The sequence below is a fragment of the Mastigoproctus giganteus genome, chromosome 8 (genome assembly GCF_048544385.1).
Source record: "Mastigoproctus giganteus isolate SK-2022 chromosome 8, ASM4854438v1, whole genome shotgun sequence".
Taxonomy (NCBI): Eukaryota; Metazoa; Arthropoda; class Arachnida; order Uropygi; family Thelyphonidae; genus Mastigoproctus; species Mastigoproctus giganteus.
Window position 1 is genome coordinate 147,363,739 of NC_143582.1, and position 15,969 is coordinate 147,379,707.

At 38.3% G+C, this 15,969-nt stretch overlaps 1 protein-coding gene across 1 annotated transcript in view; it reads left to right on the forward strand.

Moving 5' to 3' along the window:
* Window positions 1-15,969, forward strand: part of Arl2 (ADP ribosylation factor-like 2) — a 116,929-nt gene that overhangs the window by 35,223 nt on the left and 65,737 nt on the right. The window lies entirely within an intron of this gene.

The following is a 15,969-nucleotide window of genomic DNA, read 5'->3' on the forward strand; positions in this document are numbered from 1 at the left end:
TCTTCTCTTTTTCTATTTATTACTATTAAACTGAAATTGTTTACAGCTCCTATTGAGATGTTCCTCCAGTTGTTTATTCATTATCCAGTTACACTTAAATTTTACTGCTTTGACAACAATTTTAAATTGTTGTTAGGTAAATTTATACAATTTTAGTTAATATTGTTTTTTAATAAGTATTTATCATAGTTTGGATAATTTATCTCATAAACTTAATCCATATGATTTTGAATTTATTCTAGATATTCTATAGTAAATCAGATCATAAATTTCCTTTTCTTATTATTTTTGTTATCTCATGTCATTAGTGTAACTAAATGAATATATGCCATTCTCTCAAAAGGATTAAAACACATTTATTATACTAGTTAAAGTACTGTGCCATTTGTCTTAAAGTAGTACTAGTTGCATAACTATCAAGGGAGAGAGCACTGAATATAAATAAACCTGAGGCTTCATCAAGGGCTCTCCCATCAGTCCTCACCTGGCAAACTTGTTCATGGAAGAGTATGAAACAGATTCCCTTTCTAATCCCCCCCCATCACCCTCTGGCATAGATATATGGATGATATCCTCACCATACTCCCCCGAGGCTCCAAGATGACATTTCTAGGCTATCTCAACAGCACAAATCACCTTTTTTAAAATTCACAATTGAAACCGAGAACCAGGCCCTTCCATTTTTAGATGTGTGGTTAAAAAGAGAAGGTTTACAGGTCACAACGTCAGTATATCGGAAATCCACATATGCTGGACAATACACCAACTACCGTTCCTGTCACTCCAACTCACAACGTCATCGCATCACCAGTCAATGTGTCCAAGACCGTGAACAGAGCTTGGACATATTGCCCCAACGCTACCGGTACATGCGAAGAAATACATAGGGTCAAGTCCGACCTCATAAAATACGGCTACCTTGAGCAGACCCTCAACTACTGGGAACTACAGACATCACGCCGCCACAGCACCGGACACTCCTCATCAGACGCCCGACAACCTGACACTTATGGTTTCACAGGCGTCGCCCACATCTCATTTTACCTGCTCTAGCACACAGCATAGCCAGAATCCTTTGCAGCTACAACATCCGCACCATTCAAATACCCGGAATGAAACTCCAAGCCACATACCCCCCCCCCGAAGCGGAGTGGGATCATTTACCGCATGCTGTACCGAGACTGCGACGCAAGCTACATCGGGGAGGCCATCCATCGTTTGGAAGACCGGCTGAGGGATCACCAGACTGCCATCACTAAAGCTCACTTCACCCATTCAGCACTAGCTGCTCACTATTGGCAGGCGAGCCATGATATCACACCTAAGGATGCAAAAATCATAGGCTTCTCATGCGATTTCAAGATCTGCCGTTGGCTGGAATCAGTGTCACCGGGAATATGATCAACAGGGACCGTGGCACCTGCATACATCCAGTCTTTGAGCCTCTCATAGTCCACAAGCTCAGCAGTCACCTATCTCAACCGTCTCCCTTCCTGCTTCCCCCCCCCCCCCCCACTTGACCTCTCTCTCTTCCTTGCCTGCATCACAGTTCCCAACTACCTATAAACCACTCTCTTCTCCTCCGTGACCTCACATGCTTACTTACTCGGTCAGCTGCAGCACATAACAACTGCTTGCCAGTGCTCACTTAGTTGAAAACGGCTATATACAGTAGCCGAATGCTTCTATATTTGTTCTGTATTTTCTCAATTTAATATATGTTATCTCCTAAATATCTGCGCCTTGTGTCAGTTTTTTATGTGTTACTGTGTTTACTCTCTCACTTACTAATTAAATTCTTTTCACTTGGTTGGTGCAAGCAAGAAATCACTATGTATCAAGGGTGTATTACTGGTATATCAGTAACAGTTATGATGAATTGCAGTGTGGATGTTGAGTTTGAAAGAGGTGTCATTGTTGGATGCCTTTTCAGTATTTGGCATAAAATTAACTTTGAAAGGTTCAAACAGGCTCAGTATCATGCAAACCAGCCTTTAGTTGTTGCATGATACTTAATGAATGATATTGCATGATAATTTAATGCATTATAATTTAATTATAATGCATTAAGTTATTAATGTAGATAAAAGAAATTGAAGAATGAGAGCTATGCAACCTAAAGGGACAGAGGTTGTATAACCAGAAGACTTCTGTATACCCTAGACCCATTCTGCAATTTAGAGTAATGTGACTCTCTTAATATGGCCCTGTTGGCAGGGCCAGATTAAGAGGGTCATGGGCCCTATGCACAGCTCATTTATAGGCCCCTCTCCCAAGTCTTTCAAAAGAACTGTTAGGAAATTAAAAATTTAACTTGTTATTGCATTCTACTTTCAACATTAACAATACATTAAAAAATTCAGAAAAAAAAACATTTTCTTGTTTTGTTTAGTGAAAAATCTTTTGTTTATTTTTACTCATGAATATCCTGGGTTGATAAGACTTAACTTTTGAACTGGATATTTAACCAACGTAATTTATGCACCATTCAAGACCTTGTTACCAGAAGCATAACTAGGAATTTTGACACATGGCCAAATATCAGAAGTGTGCCATTGTTTTCATAAAAATAATTAAATTAAAATTATATTAATTAATATTTTGAAATAATTATAATATTAATTAAATTATAAAAATGATTGTTATTAAATTTATTATAATTGAAATAGATTTTTTTAAAAAAAAGAAGCTTTTATAAAATGATTTAAATAATAATAATAGTTATAAATTCAGTTATTCAAAGTCTTTAGTCATTTCATGCCTATGATGAATTGTGTGGCCAGTGATACACTTGTTATACCATGGTTATTGCCTTATACCTTTTTACTACTAAACTGAAGGTGCCTCTGTAGCCAGGTGGGAAGGAGCAGCAGTGTGTAGCACACGCTTCTTGATTAAACCGGGGTTCGAGCCCGTCACCACTAAATACGGAGGGTGCGGAAAGGTTAGGGAATGACCACCGCATATCCCGGAGCAATATGGCCTTAGTTGCTAATGCTCATAAAAACCAAATAACAAACAACAACTACTGAATGAAGCAGCATATTTTCTAAATTTGATAGCTGTGGCTGTATATATGATATTTCTAAATATGTGTTATTTTATTTTATTTTATTTTTTTTCTTTTTTCTTTTTTAAATTCATAATTTTAATTTTTATGGTTGAAATTTCAGTCTGCAGAAAGGTTTTGCAAAAGACTTTTTTTTTGCATTTTTCTACTTTTATTGACTGATAATAGTATATGAGGAGTATTTGGAAAGTTCGTGGCCTGAGTATGAATGGTTTGTACGTATAATCTGATCCCTTGGGAGTCATTAATACACTTTTGCCACTGATTGCAATGAGTTGATTCCAGCTGTGAAGAAAGTTTTCTCTTGGGCATTCTAGGAATGCATCCACTGCAGAAATGACATCTATTGGTGATAAAATGGATGCAAGTCAGGTATTTTTTCAAATTAAGAATTAAGTGAAAGCCAGATTGCGATGGATCTTGTAGTCCAAGATGTCAAAGCCACCCTCATATATTGCAACCATGGCAATGACAGACTTGTGAGAAGGTGCATTATCCTGGTAGAACAAGACTTTTTTTCTGAGTTTTTATTGGTGTTTATCTTTGATGTTTTCATGCAAATACCTCACAGGGTCTGCATAATATGCTCTACGATTGTCTGTCCTTTCTGAAGTTAATCCACTAGCAACACTCCATCAGAATCACAAAAAAAAAAGCCAATGGCTTTTTTTTGTCACCTTGTCAGCAGCAGGAATTGACTTGTCTTTCTTTGGAGGGGGGGAGAAGAACTGCTGTGATTCCAGTGTTTAGACTACTGCTCCTTTGTATCTGACTGAAAATCACAAATCTTGCAAGGAAATTTGCTGTATTTGCTTGAAAACAATGCAAATATTCACTTGAATTAACAACACTTATGTTTTTTTGATCTGCTCTCAACAACTTTGGGACCCACGTAACGACACCTTTTTCATAGCAAGAACTTCTGTAATGTGATACACTTGTCCAGATCAGATGCAGAAGATGTTAGCATTGTACCAAACTGTCACTTGTTATCACTCATAGCCCGAAAGGAGCAGCAGTGCGTAGCACACGCTTCTTGATTAGACCGGGGTTCGAGCCTGTCACCACCAAATATGGAGGATGCGGAAAGGTCAGGGAATGACCACCTCATATCCAGGAGCAATATGGCCTTAGTTGCTAATGCTCCTAAAAACCAAAAACAACAACTCATAGCCCGATTTTGCATGCTGTCAGCATCTTCTGGAGTGGTGGATGTTGCCGGTCTTCCACAGTGTAGGTTATCTTTCAAGTTCCTTCCCTCATTTAAATTCTGCTGCCTGCTTCTTAACCTTGAAATAGGAAGGGAGATCCTCTCCCCAGTGTTTTAACCATATCCTCATGAATTGTCTTTGGTTCCTTTTCCCCCAAATATTGGATCACTGCACTGTGACTGATTTCGTCCAACTTTCCTCATTCACACAACTTCGTTGACTTCAGGACCTATAATTTAAAAAAAAAGTTATTGCAACTATATGAAACTTGGTGGGTTACTGTTTAAAGTGTTATACATTAAGTATATAAAAAAAATTGTAAACACTATACCACCACCCTTTCACACTCAAACCATGAACTTTTCAAACGCTCCTCATATTGTAATTCGTACAAAATATAATTATCTCTGATCCTTTAAGACAATTTTCATCATTTTCCTCCATAAATTTGAACAAACTGAACTACTGAAGCTTATTTATCCCACCGCAATACACATTAATTAATGTTTTACAATTTTAACTTTGTTCTTTGAAGCATACATTCGGAGTATACACTTTGAAAGTAGGATACACTTTTTTGAAAAATAAACAATTTTCTCCATATTTAGGTCCATCAAACAACTTCTTTCTTGAACTGCTTTCTCCTTCCTTTGCCTCTAAATCTTGGTTCAAAATCTGTTTCCGTAGGATTCACTTTAAGTTAATACATAGTACATTTCTCATTTTAGCATCTCTCATGAAAGTCTGTTCAATACGTTTTACTAATTTTTGTACTTTGAATAGAATTGCTGACTGCATTCTTGTAAGAAAATGCAGCTGTGTCTAAATGCATCAGTTCTTAGCTTCTCTTTTGCCATCCTGACTTGGGGATTTGTTTCTACAAGGCTATCTGAGCAACCGACCACATCCTTATAACCAGAGCGCAATGCATGTACAGCATGCTTAAAATCAGCATAAAATCATGTAGTACATAAACAAGTATTAACTTGTTTATGTACTACATGATTTAGTTAAAGAAACTGAGGGACACCCCTATGGAAGGAGCCCATCCTTCACAGGGGGGGAGCTGTTAAGAGTATGAAAAGATTTGTGGTGGTAGAGTCCACCAGGCAAAAAGGCTGGAATGGGAGGTGTGGAAGGGAGAAAGGGATTGTAGGGGTTAAGGTCATAGGGTCAGGATGTCCTATGTGGGGAGGAGATCACGCTGTGGATATGCAGTCTTCTCTGTTAGTAATCCCACACCAGTCAGACCAGCTGAAGCTGATGTCAGTAGGGCAGGGGGTATTTCCTGGTAGGTTGGCCCACTGCAGTCAAATTTGGGGGAAAATGTTAGAAGAACACACACTTTACATGCATTCAGCCCAGTTGCAACCTGTTATACTTACATTTACACAATTACATTCTCCCCCGTTTTTTATATATGTATTTAGGAGCAACCTGAAAACAGCACATAACACAATGTGCTCTCATGCATTTTTCATCATACTTTCATCATCATACAGACAAACAGGACACAGGTGCCACCTAAATATAACAACTACCAAGACAGGCATTCACTAAGGTTTATACAACTTAACCTGCAAGAATAGCTAATTTATATATACAGTAAACCCTCATTAATCTGAACCCCGGTAATTCGTATGTCGCTTAATCTGGACAGCTCTAAAAAAATTTAAAAGTGCAAAAATCAAACGACAATCGGGCTCAAATGTCGTATGTATTGTGTCTGAGGTCATTTGGCTGTGATGACTCACGCTGCACAAACAAACTTGTTCCTGGCTGCAGTTCAGACAGTTGTTTGTCGTTTGCTCCACAGTTACGTGCTTCTATCTTTTGTCGTTTGTGCTGTGCAGTTAAACAATGTCTTTAAGTAAACCTAGTGCAGGACAGAAGCGTTAGCATAAAACACTTTCCCTTCACAATAAACTATCGGTGATAAAAAAAAACTTGAAAAAGGAGCTTCAGTGTCCAGCATCTATCTTGAGTACGGCATCGCAAAACAAACCATGTCGGACATTAAAATGAAAAAAAGTGAAATTTGTAATTTTGTTCTCAAGTTTAACGTGGAGAAAGAAAAAAGTAAAGTTAAACAAATGCGAATGCCTACTGATAAAGCACTAGATGATGCTGTGTACAAATGATTTTCCCAACTTTGTTCATCTGGTTTGGCTGTGCGAGGAATAGAAATTCAAGCAGGGGCAGAGAGACTGGTTAAACAGTTAGGAATTGAACAATTTAAAGCGAGCTCAGGTTGGCTTTTTAGATTTAGAATACGGCATAACATTTCAAACAAGAAAATGCATGGGGAAATTCTTAGTACTGATTTTGAAGCTGTTGAGCCTTTCAGGAAACAACTGAATGATTTTATTCAAAAGGAGGGTTATCAATTGAACCAGGTGTACAACTTTGAGATGAGACTGTTTTGGAGAGCTCTGCCTGAAAACACACAAGCGTCAAAAACTGAGAAAACCACGCCTGGAGGCACCTCCATAGCCAGGTGGGCAGGAACAGCAGTGCATAGCACACGCTTCTTGATTAGACCGGGGTTCGAGCCCGTCACCACCAAATATGGAGGATGCGGAAAGGTCAGGGAATGACCACCACATATCATGGAGCAATGTGGCCTTAGTTGCTAATGCTCCTAAAAACCAAATAACAACAACAGCTTCTTGATTAGACCGGGGTTCGAGCCTGTGACCACCAAATACAGAGGATGCGGAAAGGTCATGGAATGACCACCGCATATCCCCAGAGCAATATGGCTTTAGTTGCTAATGCTCCTAAAAACCAAATAACAATAACCACGCCTGGAAGAAAAATAAGCAAGGAACGTGTTTCAGTTGCTGTGTGTGTAAATGCCGACGGAAGCCATATGTTAAAAACTGTCATCATTGGGAAAAGCAAAAAAACGTGCCCTAAAAAACATTGTAGTGATGGACGATCTACTGGTACACTGCTACAATTCCTGCAATGCATGGTTTACTATGGAAATAACAATGGATTGGTTCCACAAGAAAGCTGTGCCAGAAATCAAAGACATCAAATCAAAAATTTGAAAATCCCAGAAGACAAAGTAAAGGCCTTGTTTTTGCTAGATAACGCACCAACCCACCTTGACGTTGACAAACTCTTCAGTCGAGATAAGAAGATCAAAGAGTTTTCAACGTCCTAGACGCGAGGTTAAGAAGACAGAAGAGGATAACAGACATTGAAAAATTTAGCCGTACAACGTAAGATCTATGATTTACAACTTTGCTGATGCTGCAAAAGAAATCAATTCAAAAACTTTGGCGAATTCGTGGAAAAAACTTCTCTTAGATGAAGAGGCTATTCCAGAAACAGATGATTGTGAGACAGTAGACTTTCATGAGACTACAGTGAGGAGGGGGAAAAGCTGTGTCCTTAGAGGAGATAGCCATGGATGGAAGAAGATGATCCTGGCTACCACATCGTGACCGAAGAGGAGATCACAGATAGTGTAATGGGAGCAGCAGAAAGTTCAGACGAGGAAGAAGATGAAGTGAGCAACAACTGTCAGCCAAAAATTAAGGTAAGCGAAGTGAAAGACCACTTGAACTTTGTAATTCAGTACATTGAACAATCAACAGATGAAAACTTATCTGCCTATTATGAACACTTAAGATACCTATGTGAATTAGTAGTAAAGGAAATAAACTGCACACAATCACAAAAAAGATAAGTAATTTTTTCAAATCAGTGAATGTGGCAAGTGATGTAAGTGAAGACGAACCAGTGCAATCTTGTTCTAAGTGATTATGGACATTATGTATTTTTAATGTAAATACAGTATGTACATACATACATACATACATACATACATATATTTACTACATTCTGACAGAATCTCAGTTATCGGTTGATTCATCTACTGCTCATCTCAGATGCCCAAATTATTCGCTGTATGATTCCTTTCACCTCAAAGGTGGTACTTGTGCTTATGTCCGTTCTGATATTCCTTGTCAGAGACTTGGCAATTTGGAATCTCCTCTCTTTGATCTTCTCTGGCTTAAAATCTCTCTACCTCATTGTGTCAAATTCATCTGTTGTCTCTACCGTTCTCCAAACTCCACTAATCACTTGGAGCTCTTTGACGTCCTCTCTTTGCAACTTGACTTTCTCCGAGGTAACTTTCCTTGGCGATTTTAATGTTCACAACTCCAGCTGCTTCCGTTTCCTAGTCACACCGACCCAGCTGGTCGAGATGCTGAGGCTTTTGCAATTACTAATGACTTGCACAGATTGTTAATTTACCTACAAGAATACCGGACAATCCTAATCATACAGCCAATACGCTTGATCTTTTTCTCACAAACAATCCTTCTAAGTACACGGTCGAAGTGAGAGGTCCTTTAGGCACTTCAGATCACAAATTGGTGATTGTCTCTTCTCCAATGGAACCTTTATCTCATGGCTATTCCCAACCACGTGTTGTTTGGCATTACAAGAATGCAAAATGGGATGACCTGCGAGACTTCTTTTCTTCTTTTCCTTGGTCGGATTACTGTTTCAAAACTTCTGATGTCAACATTTGCTCAGATTGTGTCAGTGAAATTATTCTTGCAGGAATGGAATCCCTTATCTCACACTCCACTTTAAAATCTCGTCCTTTATCTAAACCTTGGTTTTCCAATAAATGTGCTAAGGCTGTCCAAGAGAAGAATGTTGCATATCGTAATTGGCTTGTTTCTAATTCTTCAGTTTCATTTTCTGCCTACACCAAAGCTCGCAACAGTTGTAAAGCAGTTATTAATCAGTCCAAACTAGAGTTTGAACAGGCTAAGAGTAGAAAACTTGCTTCTTGCCCTAATGGTAGCCGAGCATTCTGGTCTCTTGCCAAAGCTATTGGCCAAAACTTTTGCCCATCTTTGCTCCCACCTCTGTCCAAACCAGATGGTTCTGTTGCCACTTCAGCCAAGGATAAAGCTGACCTGCTAGCATCCCATTTTTCTTCCAGCTCATGTATTAATGATCTTGGTAAAACACCTCCCACCATTCCCAACACGCTCCATTCAATGCCTCCTGTGGTCTTCCGTCAAAAGGATATCAGAAGGATTTTGATGAATCTTGATGCTAAGAAAGCTCCAGGTCCTGATGGTATTTTTCACTTGTTCTCAAAACCTGTGCTCCTGAACTTACTCCTATTCTTTGCCACCTTTTTTCACTTTCTTATTCCAAAGGTGTTTTTCCTTCTGCTTGGAAATTTGCTCATATCCAGCCAGTTCCTAAAAAGGGTGACAAATCCCTCCCATCCAATTATCGTCCCATTGCAATTACTTCTACTCTTTCTAAAGTAATGAAGAAATCAATTAACCACCAACTCTTAAACTACCCAGAAACCTTCCTTCTGATCAATGATCACCAGTATCGATTCCGTCAGTGTCGATCCACTGGAGATATTCTGGCTTATGTTACCCATTTATGGACTAATTCAATGGAAAGGTTAGGTGAAACACAAGTAGTTGCTCTTGACATCTCAAAGGCTTTTGATCGTGTTTGGAATAAAGGTCTTCTAAACAAGCTTCCATCTTATGGTTTGCCATCTGTTTTTAGTAATTGGTTATCCAGTTTTCTCTCTGATCGCTCACTGAGGGTGATGGTAGATGGCTCTCTGTCTTCTAACTTCTCCACTAATGCCGGTGTCCCCCAAGGTTCAGTTCTTTCCCCCACTCTTTTCCTCTTGTATATCAATCACCTTCTTCCATTGCCTGGAAATCCTATCTATAGTTTTGCCGATGATAGCACATTGCATCCAACTTTCCATTTTGAGATACCTTGTCCTGCTCAATCAGCTTCAACTTCTCGAAAATCTGCTACCAATTCCTTAAATGCCGATCTTCAGGTAATTCTCCAGTGGGTCAAAGACAACTTAGTTGATTTCAACCCTTCTAAAACTCAGTCTTGTCTTATATCTCGCAAAAAGGATTCTTCTACTCCTATGCTTATCTTTAGTGACACTCCGATTTCTAGGCAAAATGATACATCTCTTTTGGCGATTAACCTGACTTCTAATCTCTCTTGGCACAAGCACATTACAAATATTGCTTCCTCTTAATAAAACAGGCCTATGTGCTCTAGATTCATAATGCGAAAATTTATTTTTATTTTGTTACACAGAGCATTAATAAAACTACAATAAATAAACTAGCTTTCGGCTGGGTGGCAGCCTTCATCGGATTAAAATACTTGAATGGCAGTTGGAATAGAGATGCACTGCCAGGATGGTGCGTGAGGCACGTGGTTAATTGTTTGTTGATGTTTGTGGCTGTGACGTATGGTGGTGACGTGGCCAGCGTTTGTCTATGGATAGAATTACTGACTCTGTGATGGGGTTAACTTGACAACCACTGTTCCTGTTCAAAGCGGTGTCCGAGCATTTTATATTTAGCGATTCCAACCAGGTACGCCTCAGGTAATGGTGGGACCTGTCCACAACCACGACATCGCGGTGTGGGTCGATGTCGTGGTGGGTTGTCCAGACATGCTCGGCAATAGCTGAGTGTTCTACATCTGCCAAACGGATCGCCCTTTTTATGTTCTGAGAGACGTTTCTCGAGTCGATGTCCAGTCTCTCCAAAGTAGCAGCTCGTGCAGTCACGTGCAGAACATAAAAAGGGCGATCCGTTTGGCAGATGTAGAACACTCAGCTATGGCCGAGCATGTCTGGACAACCCACCACGACATCGACCCACACCGCGATGTCGTGGTTGTGGACAGGTCCCACCATTACCTGAGGCGTACCTGGTTGGAATCGCTAAATATAAAATGCTCGGACACCGCTTTGAACAGGAACAGTGGTTGTCAAGTTAACCCCATCACAGAGTCAGTAATTCTATCCATAGACAAACACTGGCCACGTCACCACCATACGTCACAGCCACAAACATCAACAAACAATTAACCACGTGCCTCACGCACCATCCTGGCAGTGCATCTCTATTCCAACTGCCATTCAAGTATTTTAATCCGATGAAGGCTGCCACCCAGCCGAAAGCTAATTTATTTATTGTAGTTTTATTAATGCTCTGTGTAACAAAATAAAAATAAATTTTCGCATTGCTTCCTCTGCATCTAAAAAACTTGGTTTTCTCTTTTGCTCTCGGGGTTACTTTTCTTCCAAACAGCTGCTCACTCTGTATAAATCACAAATTCGCCCTGCCATGGAATATTGTTCCCACATCTGGGGTGGTGCCCCCAAAACCTCTCTCAGGCTTCTTGATTCCATTCAGAAGAGGACAGTTAGGTTAATTAATGATTCATCTCTAACAGAGTCTCTCCACTCGCTTTCTCATCGACGCACTGTTTCTGCTGCCTGCCTCTTCTGCAGATACTTCCATGGGCACTGTTCTTCTGAATTGGCTTCTATAATTCCTGCTCTCTCTCTTTCAAAACAGTCCGAACACGTGCCGCCACCAGCCAACATCCATTTACTGTCCAACTTCAAACCCACAGAACCAACTTTTCATCTTCCTCATTTATTCATTCATCTGCCGTTTTCTGGAACAACCTTTCTTCATACGTATTTCCTGAAAATTACAGTCTACAGAAGTTCAAGTCCAATGTCAACAAATATCTTCTTTCGTCTTCTTAACCTCAAACCGAAGCACGGTACTAAGTACTATAGGTTCTAATACCTTTCATGTTTGGGGTTCACATAAAAAAAAAAAAAAACATATTTTTGACTATGTACATCCTTACATACTGTGGTATAACGACTAATGTATTTAGATAATTCCATTAAATATAGCTATACACAAGATGATTTATCTATAGAACTAAAATACCTTACAGAAAAATTCATAGCTAGAAATTATCCATTATAGTTAATAAAAAGAGACCATTTCCAGAGTTGAAAACAGAATTAATAACCCATGTCCTCGCAACAATCATCATGACAAAAAAACAAGGAACCCAAATTGACCTCCCTTCTCACAGACAATACGCGAAAAAACTCTGACAGATTTTTACAAACACAGACGTAACCATAATTTTCATACAATAAATTAGGCTCCAAATTTAATTCATGTAGAATGACACACAAATACACCATGCAGGATTACAATAATATCATATATTTAATTTGATGCCAATCGGACTGTAAGGCCTGTTACATTGGGAGCAATACCACAAAATTTGGTACTTCTAAAATCTCTAATACATGTGCATATTACCATTTTAATAGTTTTAAATCTAACCTGTCTAATACAGAGTTAACACAACATGTCCATTCCTACAGTCATAACCGACTAATAGATTCAGCCAACCAAATAATTAAATTAGAGTCATCACAAAATTCTTCAAAATGAAGCACTAATTATTGAATGGTTTCGGCGACACATGTCATTTAACGTACTAAACACAAAACTCCCAATCAACCTTTCCCCTATTTGGAATTTAACATTCATAAAGTTTCTACATGCACTGAATTGCATTTCGGGAATCAGGTTTTCTTCTTATTAAACCATTCATGTTTTCTCTTCACACAATGCTAACTGAGGATGTAAATCGAAAGTTGCTTGTTCACAACTATTAGCTTGTTTATTAATATTAATCCATTCAGAACTGTTCCCATCTTAATGATTTGTTCATGTTTTCATGTCAATCATGTTTTCTCTTCACACAATGCTAACTGAGGATGTAAATCGAAAGTTGCTTGTTCACAACTATTAGCTTGTTTATTAATATTAATCCATTCAGAACTGTTCCCATCTTAATGATTTTAATTGAAAACTGTGAAATGGAATATACATTCCCTCCTTCTCTCACATATTTTAATGGTTTTAATTAATTATTTTAAATCCTTAATGAAATTCCAAATTGCAATCGCATTTATAGCTATGATTATGTACAAATAAGGTTCTTATTCACATTAACATGTCTTCTATAATCACATCACATCCAAGTGGATCATTCAAGAGGTGAGTGCTGAAAATTAAGCTATGTTGTCTTAATACATTAGGTTTGAAGACATTACCGATTATGTATCGAGCAAACCAAAAGATGGATGACATCACAAATCTACGAAGATTGGATTAGAGACTTAGATCACAGGATGAGTGAGAAGAATAGAAAAATTTTGCTGTTTGTAGATAACTGCACCCCTCATTGTCAAGTAAGTGACCTACGTGCAGTCACTGTCAAGTACCTGCCATCAAATATGATGTCAGTTCTTCAGCCACTTCACAAGGGGTAATCCAGTGTTTTAAGAAAAACTACCGAAGAATGCTATTAAACAAAATTGTGCTTTACCATTGAAACAATGTGTTTTGGCAGATTATTTTAAAGTATGAAACAATTCTCTTGTTAGGTCTTGATGGTTATGTAGTCTATGTAGTGAAATTTATAGTTTAATTGTAACCTTACTGCACTCTACAATCAGTGCAAAATTTACAATCATAATTTTCTTGTTTAATACCATAGTACATATAAATAAGATTATACTATATTTTTAGTATAATTACATTAAATGTTCAAGCTTTTACTTTTTTTTTTTTTTTTTTTTTTGCTGTTTTTATGCGCAATTGATATAATGTCCTTCCTATATAACAACCGGTTTTCTCTACCCCAGGGGGTCGTTATATAGAGCTTTGACTGTATATCTCTCAGTTGATTGGATGTGAAAGATGATTTCTCTTTGAAAAAGGATGGATTAAAGCTCCGCAATTAAATTTCAATTACAAATTTTAGCTTATTATTTTGAATAAAGTTTCAGTTGTTACATTATATTTTAGATTATTTCTTACTGTAATCTATCCATCGTGGTTAACATAATGATTATAATCACTGCTGTCCCCACACTCTTTGGAAAATGTCCATTTTTGAATTCCATCAATGATGCTAGGAATTTTGTGGGGTTTCTTTCACTCCATGGCTTGGTCTGAGACAAAGATAAAAAGTTTTACAGACATAATACATGTATGACAGGTTTTTTTTTTTTTTTTTTTTTTGCACCCTTCTTTCCTTGTTGGAGTCTGCATTTTTATGGAAGCCATTCCACAAGTATGCAGTGGTTTTAATTACTGTCCTCCTTCACTGCATGGTAGATCCCCAATTTCGAATCCCATTAATGATGCAAAGAACTTTGTGGTTTTTTTCACTCCGTGGCTTAGTCTCAGATGAAGATAGCAAGTTTTACACACACACACACACACACACACACACACACACACACACACACACACACACACACACACACACACACACACACACACACACAGGTATGACATTTTTTTTTTTTTTTTTTAATTTTTTTTTCTTAACAATCTGCTTGCAATGATTTTATTGTCTTTTTTTGTTCCCTGCTTTCCTTGTGGGAGTTGGAATTTTTATGGAAACATTTCAACAAGCCTACCTGCTACTTTGAAGTAATTGGTGCAAATACTCAAAACCATAATTTGCAGATATATAGGAAAAACTGTGTGCAGCTGAGAACCGTTCAGTATTCCTGAGGTCACCTGGCAACCATAAATGTAACACCTCTGCTGCATTAAAAAACTTCACAAATTGTTTTAATTATTCTCTTTTTGCTGTCTACAGTTCCGGTATCCCTAATCACATTGAAATTTTATTTTAAACATGATTTTGAAAACAACATTGACATTACAGATTTAAAAAAAAAAATTATTTCAATAGCTGTACATCCAGAAATGGCAGCTGTGTAGATTTCTCAATTTTGGCTCTTTCAAAATTTATAAATTTGAAATAGTAGTAGTAATAATAATAATAGAGGCATGTGATACAAGAAAGCAAGCAAATCAGCTTATCTAGCATCAGCCAAAAAAGACCAATTTCACACAGCCATTCCCTCTAAAAGTTTGTCCAGTTCCTCCTTCAATTTATTTAAGCTATGAACTTCCACAACAACAGATGGTGGTTTGTTCAAGCAGTTAACCACCTGCTGGCTAAAGGCAAATTTCTGCACATCGGTTCTACAACTATCTTTCCTCGATTTGAATTTATGTCCCCTCAGATTCGTAATCTGAGCAAGTGAAAGAATCCCATCAGAATTCAGTGGGCTCGACCCACCGAACTCTGTTGGGCTCAACTAATGACAGTACGCTGCTGCAACAGGATCTAGAAAAGTTGAGCAGATCAGCTGAGAGGTGACAAAGGAAGTTTAACATTGACAAATGTAAAGTACTACATATGGGAAGCAGTAACCCCAGAGTAATGTATCAACTCGGTGGTACTACACTGACAGTGGTAGAGAATGAAAAGGTCCTGGAGGTAATTGTGCAGGCAGATATGAAGTTTTCTGAGCAGTGCAGATGGTGTGCAAGGGTAACTCATGGTGTCTTGTCAATGATATACAGGAATTTTTCTAGCAGGGATTAGCATTAGCATTAGTAGAGGCATTTGATGCAAGAAAGCAAGCTTATGCAGCATCAGCCAAAAAAAAAAAAAAAAAAAAAACCCACTTCCACTTCACCCCTCTGTTCGTTCAAAATACCTGTCCAGCTGAGCCTTAAACTTATTTAGGCTATCAACCTCCACAAGGGATGGAAGTCTGTTCCACCAACCAACCACCCGCTGGCTAAAGGCAAATTTCCGCATGTCTATCCTACATCTGTCTTTCCTCAATTTGAATTTATGCCCTCTCAGGTGATTTTTCTGAGCTAGAGGAAGAATCCCATCAGCATTGAGCATGCTTAACCCATTCAAGGCTTTATA